The sequence below is a fragment of the Pholcus phalangioides genome, unplaced genomic scaffold (genome assembly GCF_987345545.1).
Source record: "Pholcus phalangioides strain wild (caught in Gottingen) unplaced genomic scaffold, Ppha-v1.0 ptg000015l_1, whole genome shotgun sequence".
NCBI classification, from domain to species: Eukaryota; Metazoa; Arthropoda; class Arachnida; order Araneae; family Pholcidae; genus Pholcus; species Pholcus phalangioides.
In genome coordinates this window covers 112,851,606-112,875,029 of record NW_028301608.1, presented here as the reverse complement: position 1 = coordinate 112,875,029, position 23,424 = coordinate 112,851,606, and the positions used below count along the sequence as shown (strand labels likewise).

The 23,424-nt window shown below is 37.0% G+C and overlaps 1 non-coding gene across 1 annotated transcript; it reads left to right on the top strand.

Annotated features, from left to right (window-relative positions):
* The first annotated feature begins 20,600 nt into the window (after nt 1-20,600).
* Nucleotides 20,601-20,672, top strand: TRNAA-UGC (transfer RNA alanine (anticodon UGC)). Its single transcript has one exon. It is a non-coding gene; the product is annotated as a tRNA-Ala (tRNA).
* Nucleotides 20,673-23,424: the final 2,752 nt, after the last annotated feature.

Here is a 23,424-nt window from a genome sequence, read left to right as displayed (position 1 = left end):
ATCATATTCATATACTGTATTAAACATTTTTATTATCTTCTTTAAGACTCAGTAAAAACATTTTTTCCTCATGTAATGCTAAAAATGCTCAAGTATTGTTTGTAATTGATTCCATTGGGGTTGATGCTAATGTTTATCTGTTGGTTTAAAAAAATGCGTCTCCCATGTGTGAAGTTCATTTGTTTAAATAAGGAGAATAGGTTCAGCGAGGAAAAGACGCAGTGGCATCAATTTTTGTGCTCTTCTTCTGTTGCTCGATTACCCATTACCTTCCTATGCAACAATTATTTTGTACTGAGTCTGACACAAAGCACAGCATAACACACAGTATGGTAAGGCAAAGAGCAAAAGTTCATGTGGTGACTTTCCAAAACGACTGGTGTAAATGTTAGTTTTTCGATACTGAGAGCACCCTATTTCAAAAAAAAAAAAATGTTTTTCGATGTATTTCCTGTTTTACATCAGAAGATACAAAGTGGAAAACAATATTTCTTTTCGCCGAACGGATTCTCTCTATTTAAAAAGGTTACTCCATCGACCCGTGCATAATATGAAATTGGAATACTTTATAAGCAGTTTTACGATGTGCATTCAAACTCAGTGACCATGAAATAATTTTTCAACTGGAGTAATATGCACTATAAATCGTTACGGGGAAAAATATATATTTTCCAGATTTCAGAACATTTCTTCATTTTAACTGGGAATTGACAATTTTTTAACTGGTTAATCAAAATATTTTATGGCCATATTCACCGACAGAGTTTAAACTACAATCGCCGATTAAAGATTAGCGATCGACATGAATTGGTTAAAATCCGCAATTTAACCAAACCGTTTCGATCTTCAATCCTTTCACCTGCGATTGCAGTTTAAACTGTGTTGGTGAATATGGCCGCTAATCGATTAATAAATTGATTTGCCGAATTTTAATTGAATATTTTCAAATGCAATATATTCATTCATTTAAACGTGCGTGTCTCTAGAATAAAGAGGAACGATATGCTGAACATGCTCGACATAGTCTGGAATTTCTTAACTTATTTTCAATTATATTATATCATATCATATTAGAAATTATCACTAGTGTTAATTGAAAGGACTCCTGCTTCCTCATGGCGAAAAATTTCATCAGAATACTGATACAAATATATTTAAATACAGTCGGTTGTCTGAAATATTATATATAGGAACAAAATTTTTAAGGCATTCAATGAGTTTTGTCAAATAAATGAAGTTCAATTATAAACTTTTAATAAAAATGTTAATCGAATTTTGATCGATTAATCGAGACGATTAACGCAACTAAAATTTTAAACTGCGATTGACAATCGACCCCTTAACCAACCCGATTAATCAAATACCCGGACTAGCCCAAATTCTAACTATTAACTATATGCATATGAAATGAATAAAGTTCAAGTAGAAGAAACGAAGAAATGCCCATTTCCTTCGAAAGCGTGAAATGGTTAAAATCCAAACGTGATGTGTGGTGTCATGTCACTGTTGCGTTCAGCCTCATTCTCATAATAATTTTTGCAGTCCATTATTATGATAATAACCTCTTAAGGATTCTCTTTCTTGATTGCTTATATAAAGAACGTTTTTTGGATGATTTTTACTGGAGTTCCGGCTGAACAAGGAAGTTCAATAAGATGGCGGACTAGGTTCCCCTAAAGTTAAATTTGATTAATTCCGAAGAATTCTCCATTTCAATGGAGACCTTCGTTGAGCTGGCGGAAACGAAATGGGGGAATTCTCTCCAGGAAGGCCGCAGGTACGAAAGGGCACCAGAGACATATGCCGAGTTTGACTATCGTCCGATCCGAAGAGAGCGTGAGCTAACTCGCTCCCAACTCGCTCTTATGGATGGTGGCTGTGGTTGAGCGAAGCATTACTTCCCAAAGCGGAAGCAAGAAGTCGCAACTTCTTCCTCTGGAAGTCGAGATGTTCCTCAGGTGCCTTTAATTCTCTGCGATCGTCTAAGAAAGTTTTCTCACGTTTCACTTTCCGACCGGATACGAATTATTTCGTATTTCAATTGAATATAACGACACGTCTGCTGGCGAATAGCCTTGCCGAGTTGAGACCACAAAGCACTACGGGGAAGAGTTGATTTTGTGGATCGTCGGAGCTCCTTCAACGAATAAGAAACTGATATCCTTATTGAAACAGTAGCTACTAATTAAACGGATCAAATTGCAATGACTAAATATTTCCCTCGAAGAAAATCGTCGGTTTTTTATGAAAAGTATCTCGGGACGTTATGATGTCAAATTTACTATTTATTGCTTAAAACGTATACTAATACTTTGTTCGGTATGTAAGGTAGATATTGAAACTCCACTGATCCATCCACAAAGCCACTGTGCTAAGTTACTGTACCAAAAAAAATGTAAGGCAGGTTGAGAATATTGCAGACTTTAACTATGTTTAAGTGTATATATACTAAAGGCGGTTTCTAAATTCTTAACATCAACACAGGTTTTCGTGCAGCCATGAAAGTTATAGTTAATGAAATCTCAAAATCCTCTTAAATACAAAAAGTACAAGTGAAATACAAAAATATTAGGATATATATTTTTCCCTACAAAATATTATTTGGTACGCAACGATTCTCTTAACCTGATACTTGAAAGTTTCGTCAACACTATACGCTTACAATAAAAATAAAAATACCAATAGGAATATGTTTAATAAGGACTGAAATATTTATACTAATTGGCAGCGCGAAAGCACGCTACTTCTGAGCAAATGGCATCCATAAGCTTATTCATAATAAGTGTTCGTTCGAATGCTAGAATAAGCTTATTGGTTGTATGTGCTTGAAAGTAGCGTGGGCAATAGACAAAGTAGGACAATAGGCTCTACAGACATAATGCAAAAATCACCTCATTCCGTGGCCACTTCCTTACAGATAGGAGTTTAAGGGAAACAATTTTTTGTATGTGTGTGTTTTTCTTCCCAATGGATTTAGGGCTGCTTCACCAACCCTGGCCATATCGCTATTTACTGTTATTAATGAGATGGGTTGGAAATGAAGACACCGTCTTTCGGTGGTCGCTTCAAATTCGTTAGGAAAAATGCTTTACCTATATCCTCCCTCGTGTTTAAACCCAGGACCGTTGCAGCAACGTTCACGGTGGTAGACGAGCATCTTACCACCAAGCCACTTGATCGTTAATGCATTTCGAGCTGCTAGTTCTCTTTGTATAATCTTGTAATTGTTATACAGCATAGATACTTTTCGGATCAAATGGATTTTATGTTCAAGTGTGACACTATAAGGTTGGAAACATTTGTAAGTAGGATAGCGCTATATAGTAAGACAGTTTAAAAATTTGCTCCCGGAGTGACATCGTTATATCGAGTATCGTTGCAGCGAGGTTTCACTGTGTATGTATCTGTTTCTTGGTCATTGTGAATGAATTGAGCAGAAGATTTTTTGTGACTTAAAACCGTTATGTGGACATGTTTCCTTGAAATGTGTTTTTCCTTTCATACCACTTCTACTCTGAAGTCACCTCCGCACACAACCACTTTTTTGAGGAACGCCGAGTGGCCGTCTTAGAGGAGTTTCACTGTTTTTTATAGGTCTTCAGATTGAAAATACGAAACACAATAATATGAATTTTCCAGTATGATTAAATAAATGATAACTCGTGATTTTATTGGATAGGTGCATCAAAACTTCTGGTGTGAGAAATAAATCAAGAAAATGCGAGACATTTTAAAGACAGAAAAATTATCTCTCAGCATCAAATTTTCTGGAAAACTCATCGGATGAGCATAGGAATTCGTGATCTTTTGTTTTCATACTAAAATACGTATTCCACTTTGTAAATACACCTTTGGAACTCGAATATATTTCTCGCAACGTGTTCATCATACTTCTTTCTAACTTTTACCGCCGATGAAGCCAGCATACTTACACGTTCCTAAGCGACATGAAAATAGTAGAAATACTGCGAGAAAAATGAGTAATTACTACCCAATGGATGGTGGATGCCTTTCTCTGATATAAATGAAACGTATCTCGTATATCTGTATCACTCGATTTTATCTCTGCACTATCCGTAAACTGAGCATCAGAGACCAACCAGGAGAGAACAAAATAAAAATAGTTGTGCAGATCGCAATTGCAGAAATATACGAGAGAAAAGGCGCAAAATGATAGTGGTGATGATGATGATTTATGAGATTGCAATAATTTTCTGTTTGATTTAGACGTGCAATTACCTCGACGAGATCTCCAATGCCGATTGCTAATGGAAGAAATTGGAAATCGCTATCTTTTCTTCAAGAAGACCTTCGGAGAAACGAAATTACGAGCCGAGATCAGATCTCAACGTGTTAATATTCGTCATCTCAGCCGTGAAGCTCGCTCCTTTCAAAGATGGAATTCTTCCTAATGGCATAAATGAAATAATTGCAAATCTGGTGCCGTTTAAGCCAAAGTAAACACGATCCGGCTGCGATAGCGGTAAGCAACAGAAAGACGTCTTTGATGCCACCCAAGATGATTCGGATTAGAGAAAGCTGATGACCGTATTTATAGAACGTTTAAATCATTTCAGTTCATTTCAGTTTCTGATTAAGCGCGTGATACACTCACTGTACTACTCATGATTTATTCGTCCTTTAATGTTCAATCTATATCTCTCTTGACCATAACATCGAAATGCGGGATAAATATGTACCGCATGTGTTTATAACTTCTCTAGAAAGTTTATTTATATATACATATATTCACCGTTATCGAAACTATATTTTCTCACAAAAGGTGTATAAGAAGTAGGAGAAACTGTTATGAGGATAAATTAAACTATTACTACAAATGACTTGCAACTTCCAAAAATCTTGTACTATCTTCGTGCAATGCTTGTGTGTATTTTCGTGAGAATAAAGTTTATACTCACAAAGATATAAATGTTTTCTAGAAAAATATCAATTTTCAATAAATAAAAATTTAGAATCTGATAATTCCTCATTCAATTGCATAGGAGTTTCTTGGTAAATAATTTTCAATCGTGCATGAATAGAAAATATATATACAGGGTGTGCAAACAGTCCGTATAAACTTTGAATTCATAAAAACAGGAAAAATAACCGAAATAAAAAACGCTTTGCAGGGTTAGCATCGCTAGGTCATGATAATTTTCCTAAGACAGAAACAAAAACTCAAAAACCAGCCGATAGGTAGCGCTGTCAAACAAATCGTAAGGTGTCTGAATATGATTACTTCGGGACGATAATGCAAGATGATTTGAAATGGACATTGCCTAAGAGAGGGAGAGGATCAAGATCCGTCCCCAAAACTGGAATTACTCGCATTCGTTTGGAGAATCAAACAAAAGAAGTACGTAAAGCGCTTGAGAAGGAATTTTGAAAAATTGCACTACACCTCGGATTATCTGGAACCTCGGACTTTTGAGACCCTACTGTACAATGAATGTATGGGCCTGTACAATGAGTTGGGGGTCTGCTACAATATGATGAGTTGTTTTTGGAGACGTAACCAAAGCACATCCGCTCCTCAAATTAAAAAAAAACACATTTAGCTCACCGCCACTGTGTAGTTACATTAATAGCTAATATCGTTAGCTATAAATGAGTCTTAACCACTCTAAAAATAGCATAATCATTCAAATAATCATTGAAAAAAAGACACCAAGAATTTATTTTTTAGTGCAAAATACAGGGTGGGCAAAAAGTCTGTAGAAACTTTAAAAATTCATGAAAACGGAAAAAATAACCGAAATATATAACGGTTTGCAGAATTGGCATCGCAAGGTCAGGGAATTTTTTTATGACGAGAAAGAAAACCCTCAAAAACAGCCGATAGGTAGCGCTGACGTACACAAGTAAAGGAAAGGATACGCAAATAAAGAACAGAAGGCCTCCAAATCGTTTATTACAGCAGTACATGTTCCACATGACCACAGGAATAGCACATTACAGGCGAGTCACAAATCCAACAACGGTAGAGTGCAGCAGGTCCGGATGTGTACATGACACCTCTCGGCGGATCACATCTTTCGGTTCCGACAGATTAGATGGACCGGATCAATACACTGTTGGCGCTGCAACCATTGTTGCGTTCCGATTTCAGCCTTATTGTTGAGATAGGACTTAGCATATTATTGTAGTCAATTGTTATGACAATAGCCTCTTGAGGAATCTCTTTGTTGATTGCCTATATAAAGAACGTTTTTTGGATGATTTACTGGAGTTCTGGCTGAACAAGGAAGTTCAATAAGATGGCGGACTAGGTTCCCCTGCAGTTGAATTCGATTAATTCCGAAGAATTGTCCATTTCAATGGAGACCTTCGTTGAGCGGGCGGAAACGAAATGGGGGAATTCTCTCCAGGAAGGCCGCGGGTACGAAAGGGCACCAGAGACATATGCCGAGTTTGACTATCGTCCGATCCGAAGAGAGCGTGAGCTAACTCGCTCCCAACTCGCTCTTATGGATGGTGGCTGTGGTTGAGCGAAGCATTACTTCCCAAAGCGAAAGCAAGAAGTCGCAACTTCTTCCTCTGGAAGTCGAGATGTTCCTCAGGTGCCTTTAATTCTCTGCGATCGTCTAAGAAAGTTTTCTCGCGTTTCACTTTCTGACCGGATACGAATTATTTCGTATTTCAATTGAATATAACGACACGTCTGCTGGCGAATAGCCTTGCCGAGTTGAGACCACAAAGCACTACGGGGAAGAGTTGATTTTGTGGATCGTCGGAGCTCCTTCAACAAATAAGAAACTGATATCCTTATTGAAACAGTAGCTAGTAATTAGACGGATAAAATTGCAATAGCTAAATATTTCCCTCGAAGAAAATCGTTGGTTTTTTTTTAAAAGTATCTCAAGACGTTATGGTGCCAAATTTACTTTTTAATGCTTAAAATGTATAATAATACATTGTGCGGTGTGTAAGGTAGATATTGAAAATCCACTGATCCATCCACAAAGTCACTGTGCTAAGTTACTGTACTAAAAAAAATGTAAGAACGCAATAACTGAAAGCAACTGATGGCGCTGACTTGTGTGCGTCAGCGTCACCTATCAGCTGTTATTGGAATTATTTTTTTCCTGTCAAAAAATTGCCGTGATCTAGCGATGCTAATCCTTCAAACCGTTTTTGTTTCGGCTATTTTTCCGGTTTTTATTCATTTTTGAAGTTTCTACGGACTTTTACAAAGCACATGTACTCAATGTATGTATATATATATATATATATATATCATTTTTAGTGTATTTTCAAAAGCCAAAATTGCCATCCTGCCCTCCTCCAAATGACGGACCTGCACAATATGGTATTTCATCTACAGTGCCTGACTTGCTGTGAATTTCAGAAACATTGGTTGAAAACTCCTTATGTTATGAGCAAACAGACATGCGATGAAAATTAGAATTTTTATGGAAAACATTTATATCTTCGTGAATATAAGCTCTATTCTCATTAAAATTCACACAGTCATTGCACAAAGATAGTACAACATTTCTTGAGAGTTGCAAGTCATTTGCATGTTTTTCTGATGCAGGGTCGATTAAAAAAAAACTTTCTTTTTTATTAAATTTTCTGCCAGTCCTCTAAACACTCTCTCGTGACTAAATTTTCACCGGAAAGTGTGAGTACAAGCATAGGATTTACTTGATTGAAATTTCAGAACGGTTAAACCAGTACTTTTCTAGAAATTCGAGAAAAACTGTCGAAACTCCATAAAAAACACAGACTTCTGGAAATATCAGGGTACATAAGCTAGCTATTGAGAGAGAGAGAGAAATTTTTTAGAACTTTTGTCTGTGTCATATATATTGAAATAGATTTTACAAGCAGGCAACGTTTCAAGTTTAGTGAACAATGTTTAATAATCTATGAAATCCCCTGATGAACCATACCAAATGCTCAATCATGCTAAGCACTGTGAAACGTTATTAATATTTTTCACAAATTTTGGAACATCATGTACATTCGAACAGTATAAAACTTAAAAATTTTCTAGTCTTACCTTGAACTGAATTGCCTTGTATTACCTTGAAAAACTCAATTTAGACTGATTTTTAACTCTTCTTCTTTTGATTTTAAACACAGTTTATGTATTTCAAATTTTAGAGTTCTATACTTCTCTCCAACAAAAAAATTTAAGCTACCCCTATGTATTCCCTTTCATCCCCTTTTAGTTGTTTCCTAGTCAAGTTTGTTGGAAAAAACAAAGTTTGCAGTGTGGGATGCGTCCACCACAAACTTTTACCAAGTGAATTTCTTTAGGAGGAGGAAAGAGAAAATACTTTATTGTTCATCACAGTGCCAGAGAGATATAGCTAATTGTCATGACGAGGTCGAATCTCTAATGAAATCCTCTAGCATCAAAGAAACTGACAGAACTAAAGATTTAAAAACATTTGATTTTTCTTTCTAAACATGAATTGGGATTTTCTTCAAAACTTTGGATTTACCCTTTCTGGCAAACACATCATCAGCCATCACTGCACACTGTGACGTCAGTATTGTCGCTGCAGCTCATTGTGTAACCACTGGAAACCCCAGGCTGGCTCATTCGTCAGGTGTGTGCGAAGTGTGAGTGTGATATCAATATTATGGCTGCCAATAGTTGTCCACTATGCCGGTTTTTTTTTCACGATTAAATGCATTTCACAATCACTAAATTAGTCTTATTCTAAGTCAGAAACACAGTACTTGCAAACAACACTGACATGTTGATCACACAGATCTTACGTATAATTACGTACACTTACAACAGTGTTTCTCAACCGCCAGGCCGCGGCCCGGACATTAGTCAAACCGGGCCATGATCATCGATTCATTTTTACCCATTTACACCCCCATTAGACGAGCGTATGACCGGGCCTTCCACTCACATAAAAGAAATCAACCGGGCCGCAGGCTTCCAAAGGTTGAGAACCATTGACTTACAACACTATCCGCATGCTCACCTCGGATATCCGATGTTTCTCCATTAATTTGAAACCATTATCGCGAAAACTGGCGCTCTCCCGATACGCCTTTTCGATCTGAACACTCCGGCCGTCAGACAAAAAAAGACTTACGCAAGTGGCGTGTTAGGGTCATTTGGACCCTACGGGAACTTTGATCAACGATATCGAGGGTAGAAAAAGTAGAATAACATCATAAATTGGTCAAATACGTGTAAACAACTAGCTTTTAATGTACTGAAAATAAGATGGCCCAGATGCATTTCTTTCTCAAGAGGTGGCAAGATGAAGAATGCGTGGGGTCAAAATGACCCCACCACGCCAATCAAGGGTTAAAATGGAAGACAATGAATCAGCTAGGTGCTTCACAGTCGCCTTAGCCAATAGTTGTCCTGTATGGAGTTTTTCTCACCTATCAGACATCACATTGACGTCACATTGAACACAAAAGTTGTTAACCTAAGAAAACCCCCTCGATGAGCCCGTTAGGTTTTCAAAGCGTCTTATTATTTTCTGTTTGTATCCATAAAGTGACGAGACAGAAAATTTCAAGACTAAGCGATTATAATTCACCTCGGAATGCGAACAACACAGAATGCAAATATTAGGTAATGAGATGACATTTCGTGGTATTTATAGCCATCGGCGTTCAATAGTGGGTTCAACAAACAAACCAAGAAATAATTCATGCGTGCATCCCAAGAATTGTGTGTGAATTTTATAAATATTTGATACAAATTTGCTGCAGTTGAAATATTTTTATGTGCTAAAAATTAGTTCCTAAATGAAACCACAACGGAACAACATGAATGAATTTCAGGAATTAATTTAATGAAAAAAAGTACCAAACACACAATAATCTCACGGAATAGCTTTCAAATAGGCTACTTGAATGTTATTTTAAACATCAAATACCGTGCTTATAACACTGTTCTGAATAAATTTTATATGGATAACAGTCGTGACTCTTATGGAGATCTGCCTCCTAAATTCAAATCTGTGATCTGTTTCTCTGTGTCAGGCATAGTTTTCATGTTATAAAACCCCTTTCCAGATGGATTCATGGCTTTGACAAACTCTTTCATGAGACCTTGCTTGATGTGAACAGGGACAGCAGGACATCATCACTGTCTATCAATTATGTATAGCTTTTTTCCCCACTTTCCATTCATGTTGAGGTCAAATTTTTCTTTTTATAATGGCGATTTCTATCGCGGCTATTCCATTCACGCAGAAAACATGCAACATCCAAATTTTAGTGTAGTCTTGCTGCATACCTTATATCATAGAAACTACTTTCAAATCACCGCATATTTTCTACTTGTGCTCATTATGTTTCTCATATTCGCATAGCCAACTGCATTTTGAAGCATCTATAAAAAGTCTTCATTCCTGTGGCTCGTATTTGAAATTAAAAGCATTCATTAAGCCCCAAACATCATTTCGGAACAATATCATGTTGTCATTTCCAAAATAGGGAAGAAAAATTCGTTCCCTATATGCCTGTACTCAGTAATTTTTGTGTCTGGCTGCAATAGCTTACACAGGGTGATTCAGAAAAGATAGGAAAAACTCTAAGAGCTGGTAGCACACGCACACACACAGAATGCTGTCTCTGTGGGTGGTACTTCAGTTTGCAGCTACATAAATGAATTACATGTCTGCTTTCTCAGTATTACTAAAGTGCGTCATTATCCCGTACGTTACAACTGCTAGAACGGTTGAACGTTGAAATAAATTCACAGGGCTGGCGTCCATGCCTATTATTCACTGTGACGCAGGTTTACACACGGTTGATTCTTCTTCTCCAGGTTACATTTGTATGCATGGTATTATTTTTCTCCCAAAAATTTCATAAGGAATGCCGTTGTAACGTTTGAGAAGCGGCCGTTTCGAAACGCGCTAATGCGTTTGCGTTTCATGTTAGACCACGCCTTCTTTGATGACAATTGTGTTTGTATTTGTTTGTACTATAACCTTTTAAAGCTTTTCCCATCTTTTCTGAATCACCCTGTATATCACTTAAATTAGCCATACATTGTTGAATAACTAAAAAATGTGCCTGGTAGCAAATTTATATTTTGAAATTTGAATGTCCTACACCATTAACCTTTAAAAACCGATATTTCCCATGTAAGAAAATTTGTCTTTGTCGAACAGTGTAATCTGTTGATGCAAATTTACTACTACTATGACAAAAAAATTCCATTGTATATTCCGTGAATGCAAATTTCGTTCACCAATAACAAAATCCTAACGACTGGGGGAGGTTGTTGGTCATATTTTTGTATTCCCCTAAAAAGTTTTTTTTAATTAATTTTAATTAATTTTTTATGTAAATTACAACACGCAATGATCTGTATATAATCCATTCTAAAATATTCTGATAGTTGTTTTAACTCTTAATCCACGGATTATATGCAGGAAGATGTATTATTTAAATGAAGTAGAATCTAGTTCGTGGTACAAATAAATTTTTGTCTCACAAAAAAGAAAATAGTATAGGCTGACGGGTAGAACATTCAAACAAGAATATCCCTTGATTCAACACATTCAGAATTTCTTGCGCTCTGCCAGCCACTGAGAAGTTTTCTCAAGAGAGAGATTAAGAAAGGAATTAACTCAGAAACTTGATTTCCTTCTTATTAAGCCTCCAATCATGAATTTCGAAATGTTTGAAAAGCTCTCGAAGAATCAATCCATCGTAATTCCTACGTTCAAGTAAAATGTGACTGCCTGGAATATGCGAGCTTTTGTTTTTCGAAGGCAGTTCGGCGCTTTTGCTGCAAGCATCTTCGTGGGTAATTGGTGAGTGAGAGGAAAAGAGTGAGAGAATTACTAATCTAATGAGATATTGGCCCTCGTTTGTCAAATGAAAATTTGACGTCTCTCTCCTCCTACTTCTTTATTCCTGAAATGTTTAGGACACTCTCCGATGTCACGCTTAATCTCTTCTTGGGAGTATTTCCTAGTTGGAATTATGTAATCACTCGTCACACATTTTGTACCGGTATCGTGGCACTTCGTCGGTGATAGATGGAAAAATACCGTCGTAACAACAACAATGTTCGTGGAGAGAGATTTTGTTTTCTCTTTATTCGAGATCATGTTGCGATCAGTTCTTAAATCTCTCTCTGAGTTGTTTGCTCTTTACCATTCCCCACTTCCAAAATCGAGACGTAGATTAATCAATGTACGAAAGGAATCAGATGATTAATTGTTTTTAGATGATCTTGCTTCTGACTGAGGTAATGAAATTTGTTTTTTATATACAAGTCGTGTCACTGCACTCGAGTTTCCCATATCAAGTTCTCTAGCAAGTTGCCTTGAACTTTGATTCATTTCACGGTGAGTGAAACGAGACGATTAATCAGGTCTGAGATTCGAACCTTTTCGAATAGTTCAGAAAAATTGTTATTTTTATTACCCAATTTTTCTTCAAAAAAAAAAAAAGGATGGGGGTATAAGGTTTCTGAGGTTTGATTCTATATCCACATGGGCAAGATTGTTTGTTATTTTATAATAATACGGATAATATTTCTATACTCATTAGTTCGCAAAAGGAAGCCAGAAAACATTATTTATTCCAGACAAAAATGTAAATGATAAAAATGAAGACATTAGAAGTTTTTGATATTTGTAATATTGGAGAGATATCGTATCTATTGGTCATCGAATATGGTCAATAGATACGAGAGCTGTATTTAAGTAAAAACTCATTCACAACATATACAGTCGAATACCGAACTCCCAGAGACCGTTATAACGAAATTTCATTATAAAGGAATTCTATGTTTTTGCATTGTTCCTATGTAAACTTGTCTGGGGGATTTGGAAAGTGTTCGTTAAAACGAGATTTTCGCTATAGCGGTATTCGTAAAGACGAGATTCTACTGTATATATATTTTTTCAAAACGCACTTGTTTGTCTACTTTGCATCCAGTCACAGTCCACCGACATCTTCGCGCATGAACAGACATAATTTTGAATAACGTCTGCAGTGTGTGCGTTGCATACAAAGTGATGTAGATTTTTAAAGTCGAGCTTCCCCCGAGTGTAAAATAAAGTCCGGTTAATAGCAAGGACCATATGAACCTGTAGCGACGTACCTGTATTTCCAGGAAGTTCCTGTATTTTCACGTATTTTAGGCCATCCCAACTTTTTGTTAAAACGCCCCCCATTTTCTACTATATTTTCAACGCAGACAACTTGAATTTTGTTTCTTTTATTGAAATCGAGGATTAAAATTATTTTCCCAACTTATAAATTGTACTACGATAATTTATGACTACAAATATCCCTGGCAGATCCTCAGTGGTACAGATGCTTCAATGCCTTGATGACTGGAGCAGGGCAGTGTAAAATAATGTACCTACTTACACAATCTACATTGATTTCGAAAAGGCATTTGACAAAGTGTAAAGATCGGTATTGTTGACTAAACTTAACTATGTTGGTGTGTTGGTGCACATGTAGAATACTCACTGTAGTACACTCACAGCTATCAGTGGCTTATTGACTGAAAGAACTCAGCAGGTCCGCGTCGGAAGCTGTCTGCCGAGATTATCTACGGCATAATTCAAGAATCCGTTCTCGGGCCTCTGCTATTTTTGGTTTCCGTTCACGACCTCCCACCTTCACTGGGTTCCATACAGTTTTCCATGTACGCATGATATAAAATTTTATACGAACACCCATGACTGCAACTCACTCTTCAACCTTCGGGCTGCTTGTGACGTGTTTCGCAGATGCTGTCAATCCAACGTACTTCCCATATCGCTCTCAAAAACTGTGGTTCTTAATCTCGGACACAGCAGTCCAGGTTGTCAGTACTCAATTGATACCGCCTGTCTTGCATCGGTCACTGAACACCGTGATCTCCGCATCCCCATAAATATCTCCTTGAATTTTTCAGGCCATTACTGTGAAATCGCAGCTCGTGCCAAGAGACTATCATATTACATTTTTTTATACATAATTATACATATTTCGAGGTCGAGGCATACTATTGCTATTGCAGAAAACTAGATACTAACACTTAAAGAAATAAAATGAGAAGCGTTAGCAGGAAATTAAAATAACGTAAATTGCATTACAATGTAAAATGTACGTAAAAGATGTACGAAAAATGTAAGTAAAATAAAATGTTCAACTCTATATCACAAAGAAGAATTATATATATATAAAGACTACAACCCCCTAAAATGTATTAAGATACAAAATGAAATTTATACTTTCTAGTATTAGTCAACTATCTATTCAATAAAACTAAAACAAATGAAATAAAATTACTGAAAAATGCAATTTTTTTTCAAAAAGACTATTTTTTTCTCCCATTTTCTCTTCAGGTGATATAATGCTTCCCCCCCCCCTCAACTTCGAGAGGAATAAACCGAGGAAGATAAATACTCTAGCTTTTTCTAATATTTATACTGCACAAATAATTCCTATACTATCCTGAAAAGAAAGGGGGGAAACCTTCTGTTATCACAAACTTTGAACGAAGCTGAATCTGCTCTCTGACAGGTTGGAGGAATGGAAAACATGTTAGCGGAAAAAGCCTGCTTCACAGAGATAGCTGCACTGCCGTTACTGAAATAAGAGGGTTTTAAAGAGATGCGGTATCTCATAATTACAGAAATACAAGGCCTTGAAGTAGGCGAGGTATCTCGTCAATGCCCCTGTGACGGTTAATCAATTTATTCATTAGTTTGAAAGTTTTTCTTCTACTTTTTAATTTTCTTCCTTTCTACGTCAGAAAATGTTAGACAGATAATACCTGGATAGCATTCACGTAATATTTTCTGTCTCAATAATAATGTGTTTATGGATTATTTAAGAAAGTATATACGAAACTAATAGATTTAATGAATATTTCTCTGAACTTAATTAATTTTGACATCAGCAAATGCTTTTTTCACGTTTCGATATGATACGTACCGACATCCGCAATATGCGATGACCCAACATGTAAGGTTTGACCCTGGATCGCTGGATTCGCCGCCAAACATGGAAACAAATATTTTGTACCCGAGCGCGTGGATCACAGTGTCATTCGTATAATAACGATAGAGAAAAACCATTACTTTTACGAGAAACCATTCATTTTATTTCGCGATATTCAATTTGTCGAACATTACAAATATGTTTTGTTTCGAAATGAAAATCAAACGTAAATCATTTCCGTTTTGATATAAACCAGGTGCAGTGGTGTAATTATATTTGATGTAATGTATTTAATGAAACATATGTGATAGTACTACTCTGCTTTGTAATTAACCTATATCAATTTGATTTATGCGATTTCTTCTTTCGCCCTTGTGCAATAATTCTTGCGGAATAATCATAACGTGGCGGCACGACGCACCTGTAGGCGATCCAAGCGGTGATTCTCCTCTCGGACAACACACATAGAAAAAAGCTATTATTCTTCTTCTTTCTCAGCAGAATAATATTATGCGTAAACTCGAATGAAGAATTCAATACATTATTTAGGAGGAATACATGTAAATTCATGCCGGATGAGTGGAATTCTTTAGTCATATATTCGGTCTGGAGGAAAAGGGGGAATCAAGTTTTTGACTGAATTCTTGACGCATTTCTTTTATGGATCTCGGTTCTCCTTATAATAATAATAATCTGAGAGCAGTTCGGAATTCGAAATATCTCAGATGCTTTTGTCTAAGTTTTGAAGTCCTAAACAATCCCACTGGGACTCGGCTAAACAATATTGAATAAATAAATGCTAAGGTGAATAGAAATCAGAAGATATCGATGTTAATAGATGATGATTAGAATCGAACATGCTTGTCTCCGAAGCCCAAGTTTTTACTACTTCAGAGCCGTTCGTTTGGTGTAATCTGAGGATTTAATGCGTATTGTGCTGAAAGTCACAGAATAGACCAATGTTTCTTAACATTTTTTTCGCTCATGGGGAACTCTTTGAAACATATTTTCTGCTCATGATCCCCACTCACGAAAGGGACCCTTTCTATTTGTCGAGAGAAAGAATTAATTTCTTCATTTATGTTTAACAAAATTTTTACAAATAAGGTGAGTGTCTGTAACTCTGGCTACTACTACTACTAAACTACAGATGCATCTCATCCACATTCCCCTGCGGAATTTTTAGCGCATTCGTAGATGACGGAATGTGAGTGCACGTGCTGTGAACCTAACGTGAAGTTAGTTTCTTGTAATGCTTGTTATGTGTAGTGCTGCCACCTGCCATCAATGTTTCTAGCAATGAGTGAAGTGTAATGTATGAATAATTGTTCCGTTGTAGGCCTGTTGCTGTCTGTGGCGAGACCCTTGCTTAGCTGCAAATAACATAAATACTAAATATGTAACACCACAATTACCCGACAAATCATAGAACCAGGTCTCGTCATGCAGATCCTCTAAGGGCATGAAGCCCCCGGACTATGAGCGATGAGCCCATGTGTTAACAATGGCTCTGTTTCTATGGGCAATTTTGGTTGGTTCTGAAAGTAGTCAGACGTTTCTTCCGCGATATTTTAATTAAAAGCTTTATTTCTTTCCACCGGAATTTTTTGTTTTCATTACTCTTTGGAAACCTTCTCAGACACCTGTTATGGATCCATTTTACTTCTTTTCCGTCCTCGGATCTCTTGGATTATCGCGAACTATAAGAGGTCGATCTGTCCCTAGGTTGTGAAACACTGGTGAGAAGAATGCAAATGTCTTAAAAAGAATTTTACAGAAGATGTGAAGATCTTTATCTCAAGACAGACGGAGAGTGAATTGTTATATTTTATTCAAAGCGATATAAAAATCTTCAATACATTGTCTGCTATTAAACTTTAACAGCACTTCAACTTCGCAAACATCTCTTTAAGAAACTTCTACGGAATGCCGGAATGTGTTGAATGGTCCCAACATACCTGTGTATGTATAAATGGCGCTTGTTATGTTTTCAGTGCTGTCACCCAAATTCAATATTAAAAATTCAAGATGAAAAATTACTCCGTGATTAATTTTTTCCATGTTTTGAGTCAGCCGTTAGGAAAAATTATGACTTCTTTCAGAATGGAGCGAAACTTCCCATAGAGGCAGAGAGTCGTCTTAACAATTAGCCCACTCGGACACAGCCCAGAGTTTTGAGTGCGTAGGAGGGCACCCCCCCCCCCCCGGAAAATTGGATTTGATTCCTTTCTTTTATTAAGAATAAATAAGTAAATTTGTATAGCTAAGTGGAGGCAGCATGCGGTTAAACTTGCCGTATACAGAGCCAGGACACATCCAAACATGGCCCTGATAGAGGGATCCAACATTATGAGATCTGGTACCATAATTTGCGAGAGTAAGTAAATATGCAAGTTGTTGTCTCCAGTTATTAAGTAAGGGAGGGCTCCAAAACATCTTTTTTACCCCAGGACTCACGGAGGTGGAACGGCAGTGCATAGACCCCACCCCCCCCCCCCCGAAAACCTACTCCAAATCAGGGGGACTTGACCTTACTCATGAAATTATTCTTCAATATCAATTTGCTCAAAAAAAAATCAATTCAATAAGTAATAAGGGTCTCGCTCCTTGATGAAGGGGGGAGAGAATCGGCCCCAAGGGGTCAAGAAAAAAAATGGTATAAAGGGGGGCCATGGGCGACAAAAAGTTAGGAAAAGACTGACATAAATGACAAAATAGTATTCAACATTTTTTGGCTTCCTCCCAACATAAGAAGATTTTCGAAATCCAGTTACGATATCTCAAACATAAAAACCCATGCTTTTTTGATTTTCTACAAGTATTGATCAAAATTTCCTGGAAAGTTCTTTTTTTAGTTGGCGATAAAAGCTCTCAATTATTTTTCTAGAAAGGCGAACATGCGGCAGTCACACCATTTGTGATAGGATTATTTACGTTTTATGGCTTTCCAATCATTAGATGCCATGTACTCAGCATTTTTGGGGGTATCAGGGGCATTTCTTGCGAAACATCAGATTTGAATGCCTAAGACAACCCCGCGATTGCTCGAGTACTTGCTTCTCTCTAATTTTCTTGTACATTTTCTTACTTCTTTTGCCGTCATGCGCAATCGGCAACATGTTAAGAATCGACACCGAAATCTATAAAAAAAAAGAAAGAAAAGAAAAGAACTTCTTTCTATTATATATAAGTTGTTTGTTTTCAGGTTAAAATAGCCAAACTAGAATACATAATTATCCTTATCTCGTTCGCATATTTTTCATACAAATACATATCCAATGAATTATATGAGAGTAGTATACAGATCCAAACATATTCCAAGCTAATCAAGACGAATAACTAGGCATACTCTATTTAGATTAATTAAGTCACAAAAACCGAAAATGCAAAAATACCGCAGGGGTGCATTCTTTAAAAACATCATCCTTCGTGTGTTTCTAAGCAATTAGTGTAAGCATTAATTCTCTAAAGGAACTGCACTAACGTAGCGGAACATAAACATTCGATAAAAGTTCAAATACTCACGCACACGCTTCCCCAATTACTACTACTAAACCACACATGCAACTCGTCCACATTCCTCTGCGGAACGTCTAACGAATTGGTACCTGTTGGAATGTGTGTGCACGTGTATGATGCACGTACCCCCAATTATTATATGATGTCATTCCACACGACAACAAAGCCACGATAAAGACCTGGTATAGTGAAATGTAATAACATTCCTTGCAATTAAGAGCGGTATGAATCTTTAACATGACTATAGTAAACTGAAGAGCCAAAAAAACTGGTTCAGGCAATGCAAATAAAGAGATATGGAACCAATCAGAGTACGGCGCTGCGGTCGGCAACGCCTATATAACACAGCAAGTGTCTGGCAAAGTTGTTACATCGGTTACTGCTGCTACAATGGCAGGTTATCGAGATTTAAGTGAGTTTGAACGTGGTGTTATAATCGGCGCACGAGAGATGGGACATAGCATCTCCGAGGTAGCGATGAAATTTGGATTTTCCCGTACGACCATTTCACGAGTGTACCGTGAATATCGGGAATCCGGTAAAAAATTAAATCTACGACATCGCTGCGGCCGGAAAAAAGATCATGCAAGAACGGGACCAACGACGACTGACGAGAATCATTAAACGTGACAGACGTGCAACCCTTCCGCAAATTGCTGCAGATTTCAATGCTGGGCCATCAGCAAGTGTCAGCGTGCGAACCATTCAACGAAACATCATCGATATGGGCTTTCGGAGCCGAAGGCCCACTCGTGTACCCTTGATGACTGCACGACACAAAGCTTTACGCCTCGCCTGGGCCCGACAACACCGACATTGGACTGTTGAGGGCTGGAAACACGTTGCCTGGTCTGACGAGTCTCGGTTCCAATTGCTTCGAGCTGATGAACGTGTACGGGTATGGAGACAACCTTATGGACCCTACATGTCAACAGGGGACTGTTCAAGCTGGTGGAGGCTCTGTGATGGCATGGGGCGTGTGCAGTTGGCGTGATATGGGACCCCTGATACGTCTAGATACGACTGACAAGTGACAGGTACGTAAGTATCCTGTCTGATCACCTGCACCCATTCATGTCCATTGTACATTCCGACGGACTTGGACAATTTCAGCAGGACAATGCGAAACCCTACACGTCCAGAATTGCTACAAAGTGGCTCCAGTAACACTCTTCTGACTTTAGACACTTCCGCTGGCCACCTAAATCCCCAGACATGAACATTATTGAACATATCTGGGATGCCTTGCAACGTGTTGTTCAGAAGAGATCTCCACCCCCTCTTACTCCTACGGATTTATGGACAGCCCTGCAGGATTCATGGTGTCAGTTACCTCCAGCACTACTTCAGATATTAGTCGAGTCCATGCCACGTCGTGTTATGGCACTTCTGCGTGCTCGCGGGGGCCCTACACGATATCAGGCAGGTGTGCCAGTTTTTTTGGCTCTTCAGTGTATTCAAGCGAAAAATTAATTAATCTATTTCCAGCATATTGACTGATTTGTGTGGCTTTATAAGCCATTTAAAGACATATAGACTGAATAAAACAAGTGTTTGGTATATTCACAATAAATTTTTCTTTTCTATTGAATCCTTCAGTAATTACATGGTCTGTATTCGGAAAATCCTTTTTTAATCACATTCTACAAGCAACAAGTACTGAAGAAAGACTGGGGAAACAACATGTAATAAAAAACATAATTATGATTCCTCTACATTAAATAAACAATGAATATTTCAAGTATTTAATCGCTTTTTATCGGAAAAATAATTACCACTATTTGAAATTGTTTGTTATTTTTTATGACGAGAATGTCGCTCTCCACTTGTTAATACAAGATATACAGAAGACTGGATGTTGTGAAGATATTTATTATTTGAGATGTTAATTTTTTAAGGAAGGAAAAAACTCATCTCTGCCTCTACCGGGAGTCGAACCCGGGTCCCTCGATTGAGTTTTTTCCTTCCTTAAAAAAAAAAATTAACATCTCAAATAATAAATATCTTCACAACATCCAGTCTTCTGTATATCTTGTATTAACAAGTGGAGAGCGACATTCTCGTCATATATATAGCCCTCTGGTGGCTCGTCGTCCATGAGCTATTAGCTGATCGGTTTCACCGTCCATTGCACGGTTCCGTTCGGCATATATACGCTCTAGCGAAGGAAAATCTCTATCTCCTCTGTAGCTTAGTGGTCAGAGCACTCGTCCTGCAATCGAGGGACCCGGGTTCGACTCCCGGTAGAGGCAGAGATGAGTTTTTTCCTTCCTTAAAAAATTAACATCTCAAATAATAAATATCTTCACAACATCCAGTCTTCTGTATATCTTGTGTTATTTTTTACTTGTTATTAAGTGTTATTAAGTGTATTGTATTGTATTTGTAATTTATCGTCTTATCAACAATAATAAGGTTTAAAAAACTTGAGAAATAAGATTATTATGGTGTAATGCAGAGTCAACTTATTTCTAGCGGTAAGTGCAAAAGAAAATATTAGAAAATTTATGTGAGTTCAATGTTAGTATTGCATTTTTATGTATACAACTCATCTTCACGGAAGAGAAATTAATTTTGGTGCAATACGTGTCTGTTTCTTGCATTTCACAAACAAATTTATACTAAAAAATGCATGTTATTATTTCACTAGAATAATTGAAGTTCAATTCAGTAAACTAATGTGTGAAAAAGAAATATATATATATATATATAGTCGAATCTCGTTACAACGAACTCCAAGAGGCCGAAGAAATCACTTTGTTATAACGAAATTTCGTTAAAAAGGAATACCAAGGTTTCTGCATTGTTTCTACGTAAGCATATCTGGGAGGGAATTAGAAAAGTGTTCGTTAATTCACTATATCAGTATTCGTTAAAACGGGATTCGACTGTATAACAAAGCAGCACGTAAAAAACTTACTTTCCTTCGTTTAGTGCGCTCCTAATATTTTAAGGGAAGCTTTTTTTTTTTTTCATAGAAAGCTTGGGAAATACAGCTTTTCTTCAGTTAGTTACATAATTTCTGCAAAATAAATCGCCCATGATCAGTGGAGGCTAATCGTGTGAAAAGTTCAGAATCCGATGTATTTCAGAAATTCAAAAAGCCTCGAGTGATACTTACCTGAAACACAGGATTTTCGCTGTTTTAATGAACATTAATGATATAACCTTGATAGATTAAAGTGATTGAATTTTTCGAGGTAAAGGTACTAAACATAACACTGTCATTATGTTTACCTGTGTAACGTCTTGTTAGCCGTTCTCATATCATGAACTTTCTAACCATTTTAATCCTTTCTAAACTTTTGCCTATATTTGAGAATTGCACATCTGATGAAGTTCAATAATAATTCATTAACTAGTCTTAAAATCCCAAAACGCTCTATATTTTGGAGAAGAAAAAAAAACATTATATATTTTCTATTTTCTTAGTATAGTTCAAGTAGAAACTGGTGATTATAGAATTTATACAGGGTGTCCCGTAAGTGCTAATGTGGCCTTCATCTCACCAACCGTCAGTCGTAGAGATATGATTCCAGTTCAGAGAATACTCAAAAGGCGTTCAAAAATTACCCTTTACCAGTTTGAGAGTGAAAATGCAGTCACAAAATATATAAATAAAAATCTAAATTTTTAAACGGTCCCCTTGACCTCTAACTTCCAATTAGAAAGTTGTTGCCCTGTCTCTCGTGAGGTCAACAAAAAAAATTTCCTGTTTCTAAGTGCAATATTCGCCAAAATATTTGAATAAAAATATCGGAGAAAATTTATGAAAGAAAAGTAAAACTAACGAATATTGCTCCTGTCCCTCATGCTATCCTTCCAAATTTTTCTCCAATATTTGAATTAGAATATCGCAGTGAATTTTGCACTTAAAGACTTCAGATTTTTTTTTATGTTGGCTTCATGAGACATATGACACCATCTTTATGATTGGAAGTTAGAGGGCAAGGGGATCGTATACAAATTTGGCTTTTTTTTTTATTTTGTGATACACTGTATTTTCACTGTCTTTCTGGTACAGGGTAATTTTTGAACGCCTTTTTAGCCAGTTTTCAAATTGAAACTATACCTCTACGACGGACGGTTGATGAGATAAAGGCCACATCAGCACTTGCAAGACAACCTGCATATTATTCGAAATACATACTCAAATGATTGACGCATATTGAATGCATTCCAAGAACAAAAAAAGGAAATGAGAAACGACACGCGCATCGCTCGTTCGAATCATCGTTTCATTATGTCGTTGGTTCGATTTATTTCGCTTTCATTTTTCCATCATCTCATTCATTTCGATTCGGTCGCATGATCCATCATCTTGGGATATGCAATTAAAAGGCAATCCAGGCTAGGGTCATGCTAAACATCATTCGGATCATCTTTTTTCCTGTTTTGATGGTTTTGATCGAGAGCCCGTCAATGAGCTTTTAGTTCTAATTAAACACAAACAAAAAAATTATATTCGTTCTTTCGAGAGGGAAGTATTTTGTTATCTAATACATTTGTATATTTCATTCCGCTTTGCAGTTCTGACGTAATTAACTATCTATTATAAACCGGCATTGACTTGTGTTCTTGAAGAGCTCTAATTTTTTTTTTTTTTTGGTTCCTGGTACTCATCTGCCGTTTGTCAAGTGGCGAACTCTTCAGTGTATTTTGTGGAAAGTAAGTTCTTGAAGCATCTCTTTTATGATTTTGAAAAGAGGCGTGACTTGCAAGCCGATGCTTCTTAGATTTCTCTTTTATTTGAGGTCATTTCGATACATATTACCAGGGAAAACTACTTTTGAATATTCATTAATTCATTGAGATGATCTTAATACGTTCGTGACGATAGCCGATCTGGTGGGTCGCACGGAAATACGCATTTTCTTTCTTTCAATTATTGTGTCTGCACAACTACCAAACCTGGATTTGTGCTTCGTTGATTCTTAGTTAAATAATCTGACCATCAAACCACGCTGCTAGTACATGGATACACTACTCATGTGGCTGTAGGCG